We start from the raw sequence: 17,271 nt of genomic DNA on the forward strand, positions 1-17,271 counted from the left end.
AAATACAAAACTTGTTTAGTTTACCTTCTTAGGTACACCTTAAAAAGATGTGTCTATGGCAGTGGATAAGAAGTATGCAACATTGTTTGTGCTAAACCACCCCATTGGGGAGTGTGCTGGCTGAATTAATTCAACTTTGTCACAAAGTAAATCTGAAACTGCACTGTTCGCAAGTTCACAAATAAGCATTGAAATGCAGTAACATGCCGTTCCTAATGTCACCACCATGTGTCGTCAGCATTTTGTCTTGTGTAGATTTACTACAGTGTTTGCAACAGTCAAAGGTAAACAAACACTTTATGGCAACCTCATGTGATGGAAATTGTTATGTTTGTACTTTTCTAATAACCAATTTCTGTGTTCATGTAAGTGACTGAACGAATCCTCACTATCAGTATCTTCAATTTGGCAGTAAGCCCAGAACCTTGTTTTGAGAATGAAAGGATCTCTCAGTTTCAAGGTCTCAGCTTGGAGGGAAGAAGCCTTGTGAGGTATTGGTCAGTCACATGCATGAACCAAACGTTAATGATGAATTAACTATGAATAAGCTAAATCATACAAATATAACTTGTCTGTCTGTGTAAGCAGAATATAAGAGAACTAACGGAACTGCCCCAGTGGAGCTCACTTCAGACCGGTACCGGTAGTTTGACTGTGACCTCTCCAGCATGCTAATAATAAACATTTATTCATTTAAGATCGACTTTGAGTGTCCCTGTGTAGAATTACCATGACACACAAGCGCCATATTACAGTTATTCAATACAAAATGTATTGGCTATAGATTTCAACTGAAAATGGCATGCGCTGATGACTTTAAACGTTTATGCAGGCAAATGGTTGCCGCACTGGTTTGAGTCACACGTTCTAATTGAACTAGCTAGCTAACATTAGCTACTTAGCTCATCATGAATGCAAGCACATGGCCTGAATGATAGCTCTGCACCAATTGTCTTGCTTTTTGCATATTCCATATTTCAGAAAACTAACTAAGTAAGCACACTAGCTACAATAATAGGCCCAGACAGTAACAGTATTGTTTTTGTATCAAGGACGAGTGTTCACTTTGGCGCCAGTCCAGTGTTCACACATAAGTATCACAGATTGCTAGCTAAGCTAACTACCTAGCTGTCTACTAACATTATCTAAGTGAGAATGTGAGGACGACAGAGCTGCTTGCTTGAAGTGTACTTTTGAATATTTACTTAATAAAATTAGGGTTGAATGGTGGGAACCCAATTACAGAGATTTACCACCCAAAACCACTCCCTTTTCCCAGCATAAATAACTGAAAAACTATTAAGAAACAAATAAATTATTTATACCAACAGCATGATGTGAAATGTAACTGTTAAAATTGTATGCAATGTCTAAATCTGGATTCTCTATGGCCTTCTTTCTGGTCACTGCATGATGAATCATCAACGCTCAGCCCATCTCAGTATGTAGACCCATCATCTCATGGTAATCATTTTTTATTGTGACAGGTAGACCTACATTTACTGCAGCATAGCCTATGCTACAGTAATATAAAAGACTGAATGCGTGTCTAATTTACACATCTCTATCTGGCTTTCAGAGGTCACCAAAAATTTTTATTGTAACGTTTATTGTTTTGTAGCTGCAGAGTTTAAAAACACCAAGGCACTCTTCATTTAATTAATTCAAATGCCTTTATTTGTATGGCATGTTCAATGGTAACAAAGTTTAAAAACTGACGCGTTTCAGCTGAATGCCCTTCGTCAGGGAGTACAAAGATATGATAATATAACGTCCTCTTTTGAACAGCTTTTTCGAATCAACCCTGAGTTGAAGAGGGAGTGGTTACAGAATTCATTGGACCACACAGAGTAAGCAACACTAAACACATAAAAAAATGAAATAATGTAGCTATGTTATTAAAAATGCATCTCAAGGCTAGAAGCATCAGAACCCTTAAAGAGGTAGTTCTAACATTGAATATGACTGGGCAAAGTGTTAAGAATAGGAGAGCCATCTATTTTATAGTACACTAGAACAAAGCAAACATAAACCACAACAGTCAAAACATAGCTGAGGGCAATAGAGCAAAATGTCCACTAGATAACAGCAACGGGACCTCGTGACCCTACAGGAAAGGTGAGAAATCATTTATTTCTGCCCTTCAAGATACGACAGCTGTGTTGAACAAAATTAAGCAACTGAACAATATAGGTACAGCTTCCTTTTTGGTCACCATGGATGTGGAGTCTCTACACACCACCATTGAACATGAACAAGGATTGGCAGCTAAGCACCATTTCTTGAGTACCCGGCCTGAGACTGAGACGCCTCCCACAGACTGAATGGACTCCTAATAATAACATCTTCTTTGTCTTTCAGGAACTTTCAATCAATTCCCTGCTTTGCCCAAAATCCCGGTTGGAGGATTCCCGTAATCAGGAGGGAGTAAGCAGTGAATCTGGATCCTCTAACCAGGATTTCTGGAAAACCAAGGAATTTATTGAAAGTTGCGGCAATTCTGCAACCCAATTTAGGACCAACAGGTAAAAGGATGTTCCATGGGAGCTTGCTATAGCCCTTCCAACCCTGGTTTGGACTTAGGTAAATGGGAAAATTACTTAAATTTGGATCATTCTAAAACCCAATTATTTGACTGGATTATATGGCGGGGGATGCTATATTGATGATGTTTGCCTGTTCTGGTCTGGCTCAGAATTTGAACTTATTTCCTTCCACCAATACATTAACCCTAGCATTAACCCTAACATCAAACTAACTATGGAGTACAACAAGGATAACATTCATTTTCTGGACCTTGACATCAGTAAAAATGACAATGGTTGTTTGCACACAATCTTTAGGAAGCCTACAGATGGGAATACCATTCTGAGGGCAGATAGCGTCCACCCAAAAAGGCTAAGAGAGAACATTCTATACGGACAATTCCAAAAAGAGTCAGAAGAATTTGTGATCAGGAAACAGACTACAGTGTCACATCTGCTGAATTAGAGAATCGCTTCTTGAAAATCAGGGCTACAGCGCACAGGTCCTGAAAGATGCAGGTAGAAGAGCCGGATGACTTGACAGAGAGAACTTGTTGTGAAGGGTAGCGCCTCCTGATGTATCAGAGAGAGGGTACTTTGTTACAAAATATAGCACTGAAGCAGAGGACATTAAAATAATTATTTAAAAGAATTGGGGAATCATCCAAAGTGACATGCTACTACGCAAAGTCTTCCCAGAGCCACCAGTCATAAGCTTTACGAGATGTTCTACCCTAAATGACAAATTTGTCCACAGCCATCTTCCTAGCGACTCAAAAAAAAACTTGGCTGAACCACAAACCCAGGGGCAATCAGTGCAACCATTGCAGAAATATTGCATAGAACAAGTATTTTGTTGACACAGCTTCTAAAAGTATCAAGTCAAGCATTTCATTAACTGCAAAACCACTCATGTCATCTACAGATGTCCACAGTGCAAGGTGTTCTACATTGGATGGACAAAGACATCTACAAGCTTCCCACAATAAGTTGGTTAAATTTTGGCCCATTCCTCCTGACAGAGCTGGTGTAACTGAGTGAGGTTTGTAGGCCTCCTTGCTCGCAAACACGTTTTTGGTTCTGCCCACAAATTTTCTATAGGATTGAGGTCAGGGCTTTGTGATGACCACTCCAATATCTTGACTTGGTTGTCCTTAAGCCATTTTGCCACAACTTTGGAAGTATGCTTGGGGTCATTGTCCATTTGGAAGACCGAATTGCAACCTTGAGATGTTGCTTCAATATATCCTCATGATGCCATCTATTTTGTGAAGTGCACCAGTCCCTCCTGCAGCAAAGCACCCCCACAACATGCTGCTGTCACCCCCCGTACATCGGTTGGGATGGTGTTCTTCGGCTTCCAAGCCTGCCCCTTTTTCCTCCAAACATAATGATGGTCATTATGTCCAAGAAGTTCTATTTTTGTTTCATCAGACCAGATAACATTTCTCCAAAAAGTATGACATTTGTTCCCATGTGCAGTTGCAAACCGTAGTCTGGCATTTTAATAGGGGTTTTGGAACAGTGGCTACTTCCTTGCTGAGCAGCCTTTCAGGTTATGTCGATATAGGACTAATCTTACTGTGGATATAGATACTTTTGTACTGGTTTCCTCCAGCATCTTCCCAAAGTCCTTTGCTGTTGTTCTGGGATTGATTTACACTTTTCGCACCAATGTACGTTCATCTCCAGGAGACAGAAGGCGTCTCCTTCCTGAGCGGTATGACGGCTGCGTGGGCCCATGGTGTTTATACTTGCGTGCTAGGGATGGTGCCAGGTGTCCTCCAGATTTGACACTTGGCATTCAAGCCAAAGAGTTCAATCTTGGTTTCATCAGACCAGAGAATCTTGCTTATTATGGTCTGAGAGTCTTTACGTGCCTTTTGGCAAACTCCAAGCAGGCAGTCGTGCCTTTTATTAAAGGGTGGCTTCCGTCTGGCCACTACCATAAAGGCCTGAATGGTAGAGGGCTGCAGAGATGGTTGTCCTTCTGGAAGGTTCTCCCATCTCCACAGAGGAACTCTGGAGCTCTGTCAGAGTGACCGTCGGGTTCTTGTCACCTCCCTGTCTAAGGTCTTAGACAGGGAGGTGTGATGGAGGCCACTGTGTTCTTGGGGACCTTCAATGATGCAGACATCTTTTGGTACCCTTCTCCAGATCTGTGCCTTGACAAAATCCTGTCTTGGAGTTCTACGGACAATTCCTTCAACCTCGTGGCTTGGTTTTTGCTCTGACATGTACTGTCAACTGTGGGACCTTATATAGACATGTGTGTGCCATTCCAGATCATGTCCAATCAATTGAAATTGCCACAGGTGGACTCCAATCAAGTTGAAGAAACATCATGGATGATCAATGAAAACAGGATGCACCCGAGACCAATTTCAAGTCTCATAGCAAAGGGTCTGAATACTTATGTAAATAAGGTATTTCTGTTTTAAATTTTTAATACATTTGCAACAATTTCTAAAAACATGTTTTCGCTTTGTCATTATGGGGTATTATATATATATATATATATATACACACACACACACACACACACATTTTAGAATAAGGCTGTAACTTAGTGTGGAAAATGTCAAGGGGTCTGAATACTTTCCAAAGGCACTGTATGTATTGGATAACTGCACAATCATTTGGGCTGGGGCTCATTAAATGTCTTTAATGTAGTGGCCATAAAATGTCATTAAATCAGGCTCAGGTTGCATCAGTTTTGAATTTTCGATCAAAGCTCTAATGAAATCCAGACATAGGCCTATTTACATGCTTTATAACGCTTTTGAATGACACTTCCATTTTCTGCAGGAAATACTGGGTTACCTGGGAGAAAAGTGATCAATTCTCAGGATGGAAAATTTGTAAAATACTGGGAAAATAAGCAACTACAGTTAAAATACGCTGCCTGTGGCAAGGTACTCCTCGTCTAACCACCATTACTACTCTCTCACATTGTGACCTAGAGCTGAATGACGTTCAACGAGCAGCTCGTAAAGTGCCTTTTTCAGGCAATCACTGAAAAATTTCAGAAAATTACCACAGACATATGTTTATATTATTGGCGCTTTATCTGTGGAATAAAGACCAATAAATATTTTGAAAGGCTAATATCGTCCGATCATTTTTTCAACTGGGCTTGTGTGTGTGCAGGCCTACCTGATTTCCTATACACACCCAAAACACAGTAAGAAATAACAATGTCCTCACTGAAACCAGGTTGGATTTGGGTCTGTGAGTGTATAGCAGCTGCAGTAGAGTGCCTCTGCCCGGAGAGGTAAAGGACGCATCATGTTCCCATGCATGAGTGAGCACTGAGCAGCTGCAATCACAGTCCCATCCTCTACACCCATCAGACAGAGCCACAGGGGCTCTGATGACAGTAATGGGGAGGCCAGAGAGTAAATGGCAGCACACTTTGCAAGTAGGACAACCTGGACAAGGCAGATAGACTAACATAGCTGAATCTGTGCTTATAAACACACAACTTTCATGCAGATAAAGTGAACACAATCTGCACAGCTTCCAAAAACACAAACTAGTGGGGCTCTAGCCATATAGGCTAGTAGACCTCCAGATAGCAGCCAATTCAGATCCACAATCAGTGATACTATCGTACACCCCAGGTCCATTGGACTAGCAGCAGGCCAGCCTTGGGGGATATCGCAACAACAAAACCTCTGGATTTTGTGCATGTGTCTCTAAACCACTGATCACATAGGCCTTACCACTGAAATGAACGGGATTGCGCTGAAAAGAATGGGGAGTCAGCTATGACATGACACATGGACATTGAACAAATCTCTTTTTGTTATTTAAGTGAAGTGGATTTACACCTGGTAATGAAATTGAAGTAACAGAATTTCCTCATGGGTCCCTGATCTGTACTACACAGAAATGCAGAATTATGGAAATGAATGTCATTCTCTTCATAGCAATGTATCCTAAATAGGTACACAAAAGGCATAAATACGCAATATCCTCCTTTGCATATTTTTCTATACACTGGCTATTATTTTAATGAGCTCTGACCCCAAACAAGACCAAATTTGGTTGGTTCGGACCAAATCTGAACGAATCATAGACGTCTGTGTTTCACACGTTTGGACATCAAAGTACAGCATAGTAGAGCTCAGTATAGTACAGCACACTACAGTACAGTTCCGTACAGTAAAGGTCAGTAGAACAGTACTCAACTTTAGTGTGCTCTACTGTGTACTGTACTAACCTCTACAACTGCACTTTATTTTTTTTAATCATAGAGAATCAGACAAAATGTTGCCTACACTGCCTAGTGGCTTCTTTGCATATTCAAGTTTATCTCAAAATACAACACTACCCTTTAAGGCTCTCCTGTTGGATGGTTGGCCACTCTTGGTAGTCTATAAAACATTACAATTACAACCAAATACCTATGTCATAAAAAAAATGACATTTACGGTGTCCAGTCAACCCTGGGAAAATAAAAAAATGTGTATGGTTCAAAATAGACTCTTGGACAGTTTTGGGACGACAGATCCAAAATTCATGAAGCCTTATTAAAAAAAGCAATAACGCTGATGCATCAGATCAGACCGTTTAGCTTAAATTAAAAATGTTGATAGATGTTTTTCTTCATATTTTAAGCTCAACAATGTGCACATGGCTGTAGGCTATTGCCAAATATTCCCAAATGCAATTAGCAGACATTGCTCTCAAAAGTGCTTTTGAGAGCAAGTGACAGAGATGAAGATATCCGTTAAAAATGTAAAAGGGAGATCTAAAGATGCATCAACTAGCATGGGTTATTAATATGATATCAGTAAAAACATGAACTAATTGATAGGTCTAACTTTACTTATTACTTCATTATCCTCATGCGGGAGAGAAATGTTAAATATCTTAAAGATATGTAACAGGCATAAGGCAATGTTTCTTAAACTTAGAGAAGACAAATAATTTATCCAAAACTAAATATAAGTGTTAATATTAGTTGGCAAGGGTCTTTACTTCAGAATTTTGATGTGTTCCTAATACCTTAAGACTTTTTCGTGGTAGATGTTTTCTAAGACCTCTTTTCCATCTGTTTGAGCAGAAATCAAAGCCTTTGCTTATTCCTAATTTTTAGTATGGAAAATGGTTGGAAAATGTACATATAGACTCTTAGCTTTCATTTGATATGCTCCTATGAGCTTCAAGTTGGTGCTCATGGGTCCTTTAATATGGAAATGACCAGAGGCAAATTGATTTATGGCCTTTATATGGAACTAATTTGGGAATTTGGTAAACAATGTGGCTACTGGCTATTAGCTTACTGTACAACCTAAGCATGATAAATGCACTGTAAACCTCTTACGGGGCAGCAAAAATCTGCCCACCCACGCTCAAATTATTTTCATAGCACATCAAATGGTTGAGGAAGAAAGAAGCCCAGAGGACATTCAATTCTGCACTCTCTCTGGGTAAAGCACTTTTATTTCAGACATGGCTAAATGTAGAAGCCTCTGGATTGGTTTCTTTCATCATCAGTGTTCGAAATGAACCTTCTCTATTCCACAGGACTGCGACACAATATGCACTTGATTCAGACAGTCCTCCTCCCTGGTGTGGCATAGAAAAGAGGGGGGTGAAATTGAGTTGAAATGAGAGAAGAGAGATGGATATGTGGGCTGATGGGAACGGGCAGGGTAATACTCAGCTGCTCATGTTTCACATCTTTACTTCGACATCTGTTCTCAATTGCTGTTGTCATTGGTGTTGTGCAGTTTCTTCAAATCACTGACGAGACAATCCATTGACTGCACCGTCTTCAGCATATGGCCTAAATAATATGGTGATGTGACGGTCATATTTCTATAAGATCACATCTATACCTGTGACTAACATTTTATGGGATACTGTGTTAGATATGACAGATTCAGACACCCAAGAATAAGCTAATAAGACTCTTCAAAGATTGGGTGTGTGTGCAGTGTGTGGGTGCGTGTAAGACGTTATACAAAACAGCAATAATATCCTCAGACGTCTTACCGATCACGTCTGAGAGGGAGAGAACATCTCAACTATTATAGGACTATTGGATTTACTCAGTGCCAAAAACCTGAGCTACGGCAGACATGGTTTCAGCTATGACACTTATGAAGCGACTGAATTCCAAAACAATCCTCTCTGAGCAGTCTTGGTCATGGAAAACCGGAACATGTTGATGGGGAATGAATGCTTTCAAGATTCAAAATACTTTTAACCATTTCCACAGAATATTTTACAAAAACACATTTACTTGAAGAACAGTGCCGATTTATGTGTGAAATGGTTAAAAGTAGTCATTGTGCATAGAGTGGTATGTTTAGTTTAACTTTGCAATAATTGTTTTTTGTTTGACATAAATTGTTAAGGGAAAAATCTGAGCGTCAATTACCCTTACAGAAGAGGCATTTGTAACACTGATTACAAAACAAAATGTCATACACACTTGATCCTCATTTAAAACCTTTGCTGCCCATGCCCATCAACGCGATATCTAAAAGAGCCTTTATTTTGCGTTGTCTGCCTTATTTTATTTTCTGACATTCACACCTGTTAAATTAGCTAATTAGAGAAAGAAGATTCCCAATTTAAATTGATGTCATCATTATATGTATTTTGATATTAAAAATGACATTAAATTGTAAGGACCCGTAATTGAATATCAAAATACTTGCGTTGACAATGTAAATTGTAACTCTTCTTTCACAAGAGTACAGATACATTAAACAAGCTAAAGTGAATATTAACTATGCAAAAGCTCGAACCAACGTCAAAGTACACGTCGTCCTCTGTTTTTCCACTTGTTTTGTGACAATCTGGGACTCATGAATTGTGACAACATTAACTAGCTGGGTAGCTATAACGTTAACTAGTTATAGTAGCTAACTCAATGGCATGTCTTCCCAGACATTATGATATAACTAACTAGCTAGCTAGCGAAATGTCACTAGAAAATAAAACAATGTATATTTTTAAGACTATGCATAGTAGGTATAATACGTTGGGGGAAGCATTATACTAGATAATTTCCCTCAACGTGTTATCAGAAAATGTTCAGAGATTTGCAGCTGTGAGAAGTTTCTAGCCCCACCGCTGTATGCATCCTTTCTTGCGCTATCTTGAGAAATTGTCATTGAGGAAATACTTACAGAGTTGCAGTACTTGATTCAAGGTATCCCAAATCTGTCAAGGGTGTAATTTCACTGGTAGGACTTCGTGTTTGCACAAACAACTCCGTTTTCCTCTCGGTTTGGGACAACGTAGTCTCAGCACCCACCAGCACTCGCTTATGTTTTGATCACAACTGTTAGGGCACGCACAGTGGTAGCAATGAGGGGGCTCGATTAATCTCGCCCGGACGCCCGTGTAGACATGTTTGCGCCGGCTGAAAATGATTGCATTCGATTTGGAACAGGGCTGCCTCCAGAGTGTGAAACAAGGTGCCGCGCTCTGTCTGACGGCGAAGTCGGCTCAAATAAAGCGGTTCTAAGCTGATATATGTTATTGTTTTAAGATGGTCATTTAGCTATCTGGTTTTGAATGTAGGACCCCTTTATGTATAATATATATATATATATATATATTTGATAAAATATTGAACTTGTCCTTTACTCCTGTAGCTCAGAGAAACGGACTGAATAACACATTAATAAATGGCAAAAAAGACAGGCAAAACATAAGTGATAAGAAACAAGGTTTTGAAGTGTTTGTCCTATATCTAGAAGATATAAGAAAGCTGCTCAGGAAATATATATATATATTCATAGCACATCAAATGGTTGAGGAAGAAAGAAGCCCAGAGGACATTCAATTCTGCACTCTCTCTGGGTAAGAGAAGCGTTGGATCATTCCTTCAATATATATATATATTTTACACATAGGCCCTACTGTATTTAACCCCTTTTTTAGGGTAGGCACAAAACGACCTTCATACTTCCATTCATTTTTTTAAACCGGTACTGGTTACCTTCAAACGAGTTCCGTTACACATGTGGGCAAAACGGAGAACACCATTGTATTCGTGATAATCTCACCTTTCCACAGTGGGGTCACATTCAGTGTTGCCAACTCCTCAGTGAGGAAAGTAGCTATTGGCTGTCCCAAAAGTTGCTTGAAGTCGCTAAATGATGTCATCACCTAATTTGCATAACTGGCCATGTGCATATAATTGTGATGGACGCTGTAGGAGAGAGGAATAACGCGTGGGAGAGACAAAAAGTAAGTAAGAAACACCCTAAATATGTTTAGAACTACAAATAAACTTTCTTCTGTCGATGGGGGGGGGTTATGTCACAATTCCAACATACACTTAGTATTACTTTCTCAGCTACAGTCGTTCTCAAATTTTGTCATCAAAGTCATTCTCTGGATTTATGGTGCTTTCAAAACAACTGGAGGCCGGATATACAATTCCGAGTTGGATCACCGTTCAAAACCTATTTTCCCAGTCGGAGCTCATTTATGCCTGACTTCCCAGTTGTCTTGAACTCACTGAAGTCAAGTTTTCGCAGTTCGGAGTTAACAGTTGTTTTGAGCGCGGCACAAATCGCGCTTCATTGACAGCATGGCCAATGTTGAATGTTTATCATTTTAAACTTGGAAAATAGCCCCTTGATCCCAGATTTGTGACCACACAACCACTGTCACAGATTCCTTCCAAATCACTCGTTGAATTTCCGATTTCCAACTTGTTGTGTAATGTTTATGTCCAATGGCCGATGAGCATTGATACGTTTTATCTATAAATTCTCTTCATTATTTCTCTTCATATGACAAGCATTGAAAAGGATCTGCCAGTAGATTGTTGACTTGATTCACAATGATGACTGCTAGCTCAGATTATGAAAGTATGATGTTGACAACTGTTAACTCCAGGTTAGCGCCCCCCTTTGGGTTGTGCCATGGGGGAGATCTTCGTGGGCTATACTCTGCCTCGTCTCAGGATGGTAAGTTGGTGGTTGAAGCTATTCCTCTAGTGGTGTGGGGGCTGTGCTTTGGCAAAGTGGGTGTGGTTATATCCTGCCTGTTTGGCCCTGTCCGGGGGTATCGTCGGACGGGGCCACAGTGTCTCCCGACCCCTCCTGTCTCAGCCTCCAGTATTTATGATGCAATAGTTTATGTGTCGGGGGTCTAGGGTCAGTCTGTTAGATCTGGAGTATTTCTCCTGTCTTATCCGGTGTCCTGTGTGAACTTAAGTATGCTCTCTCTAATTCTCTCTTTCTTTTTCTCTCTTTCTTTCTCTCCTTCTTTCTTTCTCTCTCTCGGAGGACCTGAGCCCTAGGACCATGCCTTGGGACTACCTTGCCTGATGACTCCTTGCTGTCCCCAGTCCACCTGGTCGTGCTGCTGCTCCAGTTTCAACTATTCTGCCTGCGGCTATGGAACCCTGACCTGTTCCACCATAATTTGCAAATAAAGTCATTAAAAATCCTACAATGTGATTTTCAGGATTTTTTTCCCATTTTGTCTATCATAGTTGAAGTGTACCTATGATGAAAATTTACAGGCCTCTCTCATCTTTTTAAGTGGGAGAACTTGCACAATTGGTGGCTGACTAAATACTTTTTTGCCCTACTGTATATATTATTTGTTACATTGTTTGCAAACTGATATTTGACACATATTAATACCAAAATAACATGCAAAACAGGCAAGCCCTCAGAATTCCAACTCGGGAACTCTGGCCTCTTTTTAGAGCTCCGACTTTCCGACCTGATGATCACTGGTGTCATGATTTTACCTTGTATTTTTCAGATTTCACAGTTGTTTTGAAAGTGGCATAATAGAGCACCACAGTGGAGGTGTCATAATACCCATAAAACCTAGCAGTCAAACAGGGAAATGGTGCCAATCTTTTTTCCACCATTAATTTTCCCATAGGGGATTTTAGAAACACTTAATATAAGGGGTGTGTTTCGTGCAGGCTAACCTTAGCATTTAATTTTGTGGGGTAAATACAGGTGATTATATAGATGAAGTTATCAAAACATCATGCCAGGGTAAGCCTACACAAAAAATACACCCCTTGTTTTAAGTGTTTCTAAAATCCCCTATATGTTAGCCCATGAAGATCTCCTCCACCACACAAGCCCGAGGGAGTGCAAAACCGGACAGGAACATCATGTCAGTGACTCAGCACACTCAAGTAGAGTATAGCGAAAAAAGCCTGGCACGCATGATGCACCCCTCCTAGGAACTGCAGGGGAGAGCACTACAAAGCCTGTGACTCAGCCCCCGTAATAGGGTCAGAGGCAGAGAATCCCAGTGGAGAGAGGGGAGCTGGCCACCTTCACAACCCTGGGCCAGACTACACTCAATCATAGGACCTACTGAAGAGATGAGTCTTCAGTAAAGACTTAAAGGTCGATACCCAGTCTGCGTCTCTCACATGGATAGGCAGACCATTCCTGAAAAATGGAGCTCTGTAAGAGAAAGCCATGCCTCCAGCTGTTTACTTAGTTATAATAGGAACAACAAGGAGACCTGTGTCTTGTGACCGTAGCATACATGTAGGTATGTGCGGCAAGACCAAATCATAGAGATAGGTAGGAGCAAGCCCAAGAAATGCTTTGTAGGTTAGCAGTAAAACCTTGAAATCTGCCTTAGCCTTGACAGGAAGCCAGTGTAGAGGCTAGCACTGGATAAATGTGATACAAATGTTGGGTTTAGTCATATTTAGTACTAACTGAAGTTTATTTAGTGCTTTGTCCGGGTAGCCGGAGAGTAGAGCATTGCAGTAGTCTAATCTTGAAGTGACAAAATCATGGATTAGTGACAAAAGTATTGCTAGCTAACTAGCTAGCTAACAAGATAGCTGCGTTGTTCCTTGCATGTGATTGGCTGTGATCTTGGAGGTGTCACCAGTGGTGGGAAAAGTACCCAATTGTCATACTTGAGTAAAAGTAAAGATACATTAATAGAAAATGACTTAAGTAAAAGTTAAAGTCACCCAATGCAATACTACTTGATTAAAATTCTAAAAGTATTTGGTTTTAAATATACTTAAGTATCAAAAGTAAATGTAATTGCATAAATATACTTAAGTATATAAAGTAAAAGTATGAACAATTTCACATTCCTTGTATTAAGCAAACCAGATGACATGATTTTCTTGTTTTTTTAATTTACAGATAGCCAGGGGCACACTCCAACACTTAGACATCAATTACAAATTAAGCATTTGTGTTTAGTGAGTGCGCCAGGTCAGAGGCAGTAGGGATGACCAGGAATGTTCTCTTGATAAGTGTGTGAATTAGACTAAATGTAAAGAGTACTTTTGGGTGTCAGGGAAAATGTATGGAGTAAAAAGTACATTATTTTCTTTAGGGATGTAGTGGAGTAAAAGTAAAAGTTGTCAAAAATATAAATAGTAAAGTACAGATACCCCCAAAAAACTATTTAAGTAGTACTTCAAAGTATTTTTTACTTAAATACTTTCCACCACTGGGCGGCATGCAGCCTAGCCACAGGGCTCCTTGATGAGGTGGTTATCGTGCATCTGAACAAATTAATGGATGATGCGTGGTACTTATGATTATCTTGTGATCTTGACAAAACAACTTTTGTTATCTAGTGATCATGAGATAAATAAGATGGATCTCACATAAGGCGGGAATTATTTTGTTTATTCTGATGTCCTCTCTAGACTTCCATAGGATTCTGTTTTCACATGCAAAGGTGAGTGCTTTTGATAAAAAATGCTTTATCTGCCTTCCCAATGAAAACTAGTGTATTTAATGGAAAATAGATGTTGTATGTTTCTGGACAATGCACTATATACTGCCTTGTTGACAACATAACCAGCGATGCAGATGCGTGTTAATTTGATAAAGCGCTCCTCCCTCTCCGCTTTCGCCCAATGAAGTGACAGGCGATAGCTCAGTGTACCGCAGGACCATATTAATCGAACCCCCTCAATGAAGAGCCGGACAGTTGCGCACGCGCATTACGATTGTCGCGTGCTAAATGCAACACTTTTGACTGCATTTGGCATGCAATTAAACCGTGTATAAAAATGTGGATTTGAAGAATTGCAATATGACTGTGTGATAATAATGACTATGACTGAAAATAAGTAGTTAGTCTTGTACGAGGCTGTCCAAATGATTTTAATTATGTTGTGCTTGCTTACAGTCCCAGTATTTCACAGTGAGAATTATTCACAACAATCTTGATAAAACAGACTAGGTTTATAAAAACCACATACAATTAACCAGTGCAACTGAAATGCTGTGTAAACACGTTAGGGGCATCATTTTCCAGTTTATAAAAAATTATGATTTATAGTTTCAGCTGAGAATCTCTCCCACACCCTTTTCACAGACATTCTGATTATTAGGCACAAAGGATCAATAGTTTGCTCTGTGTTCACCAGTGTCAGATCATTCATACACTGAAAGCTCAAGACGTTATGTTTTCAATTATCATATTACAATAGTATCTCTTGTTTGTTGTGAGCTAGCTACTGTTTTTGCCAACCCCAAATGTAATCATCTTCCCCAAGTGTAATCATCTTCCATTGGTGATGGGCATTTGGCTCCGTTCACAGAAAAGACCCGGCTCATTTGGCTTCCAAACGACTCTTCATTCAAACTTCTCATAGAACAATGGGCAAAAATGACATATCTCCAATGTAGCTAAAGCCTACAAAGTAGGCTATCATTATGTGGACATAAAGTGTAGCAAACTCTATTTTTCGGAACAGAAACGTATCATTGATTGCTGCAAAAAATGTCAAGAGGCGTGGTTTACGTGAGACAACACAAATCGACCACGGCAGGAGCCTCATTTATCAACATTGGTAGGAGCCCCAAAACATTCCTGCACCAGTTTTCACGCAAAAGTTGGCATTTATAAAAACTTAACTTGACATGAGAATGTGCTTCATTATCCTTCAGTAAACCTTAGACTATGCCTACGCACAGTTTCTTGTGGTAGAAGTATTGTATTGCAAGAAGGCAAACGTAGCCTAGTAGCCCTATGCAAATGAGGAATATATGAGGACTTATTCATAACAAAAAAACATGTAGCTAAATAGAATACCAAGATGCTGTTAGTGAGAAGAGCAAAAATCTTCTCCAATGATTTATTTCATTCCCATGATCATTGCAGATACATTCCTCATCTTATCTGACTGTGATGGTTTCATACTTCCAAAATAGCCTATAGGCCTATAACAAGTTAAGAAAGACGACCGTTTGTCCCATCTCTCGTTTACTTGGACTCATTTCACAGTAGTAAATAGATAAGCTACCGGTTTTTAAATATATTGCTCTATACGATCCTTAACGCAGTTTAACGCTTGAACAGACGGTTCACCGTTTACATTGATTTGTCTACGTCTGAATACTGTAATGTTACATTTGTTGAGTAGCCTTGATAATATTTAATTTAAAAACAAAATACATGTATCATAACCATTGCACCTTTTCTGTTCTGAGTCCATATTCCCGAAGTAGCCATACAACAAATTACCATGAGCTAGAGGTCGACCGATTAATCGGAATGGCCGATTAATTAGGGCCGATTTCAAGTTTTCATAACAATCGGAAATCGGTACACCAATTTTTTATTTTTTACATCTTTATTTATCTAGGCAAGTCAGTTAAGAACACATTCTTATTTTCAATGACGGCCTCAATGACGACCTTAACTGCCTTGTTCAGGGGCAGAACGACAGATTTTTACCTTGTCAGCTCAGGGATGCAATCTTGCAAACTTACGGTTAACTCGTCCAACGCTCTAACCACCTGCCTTGCATTGCTCTCCACGAGGAGCCTGCCTGTTACACGAATGCAGTAAGAAGCCAAGGTAAGTTGCTAGCTAGCATAAAACTTATCTTATGAAAAACAATCAATCAATCATAATCACTAGTTAACTACACATGGTTGATGATATTATTAGTGTATCTAGCGTGTCCTGCGTTTCATATAATCGATGCGGAGCACAGTCGCGAAAAAGGACTGTCGTTGCTCCAACGTGTCCCTAACCATAAACATCAATGCCTTTCTTAAAATCAATACACAAGTATATATTTTTAAACCTGCATATTTAGTTAATATTGCCTGCTAAAATGAATTTCTTTTTTACTAGGGAAATTGTGTCACTTCTCTTGCAACAGAGTCAGGGTATATGCAGCAGTTTGGGCCGCCTGGCTTTTTGCGAACTGTGTGAAGACTATTTCTTCTTAACAAAGCGCATTTGCAAAAAAGCACAATCGTTGCACGACTGTACCTAACCATAAACATCAATGCCTTTCTTAAAATCAATACACAGAAGTATACATTTTTAAACCTGCATATTTAGCTAAAAGAAATCCAGGTTAGCAGGTAATATTAACCAGGTGAAATTGTGTCACTTCTCTTGCGTTCATTGCATGCAGAGTCAGGGTATATGCAACAATTTGGGCCGCCTGACTCGTTGCGAACGAATTTGCCAGGATTTTACATAATTATGACATAACATTGAAGGTTGTGCAATGTAACAGGAATATTTAGACTTATGGATGCCACTCTTTAAATAAAATACGGAATGGTTCCGTATTTCACTGAAAGAATAAACGTTTTGCTTGCGAAATGATAGTTTCCGGATTCGACCATATTAATGACCAAAGGCTCGTATTTCTATGTGTTAATATGTTCTAATTAAGTCTATGATTTGATATTTGATAGAGCAGTCTGACTGAGCGATGGTAGGCAGCAGCAGGCTCGTACGCATTAATTCAAACAGCACTTTCGTGCGTTTT

General features: G+C 39.7%; 1 protein-coding gene across 1 annotated transcript in view; it reads right to left on the bottom strand.

Moving 5' to 3' along the window:
* LOC109895079 (spermatid perinuclear RNA-binding protein) overlaps positions 1–9,962 on the bottom strand; it is a 42,414-nt gene extending 32,452 nt beyond the window's left edge. Inside the window, exon 1 of the mRNA XM_031830269.1 lies at positions 9,677–9,962. The gene's annotated coding sequence lies outside the window, so the exon portion shown is untranslated. The remainder of the gene's footprint in view (positions 1–9,676) is intronic.
* Between the last annotated feature and the right edge of the window lie 7,309 nt (positions 9,963–17,271).

Source organism: Oncorhynchus kisutch, linkage group LG8 (genome assembly GCF_002021735.2).
Source record: "Oncorhynchus kisutch isolate 150728-3 linkage group LG8, Okis_V2, whole genome shotgun sequence".
NCBI classification, from domain to species: Eukaryota; Metazoa; Chordata; class Actinopteri; order Salmoniformes; family Salmonidae; genus Oncorhynchus; species Oncorhynchus kisutch.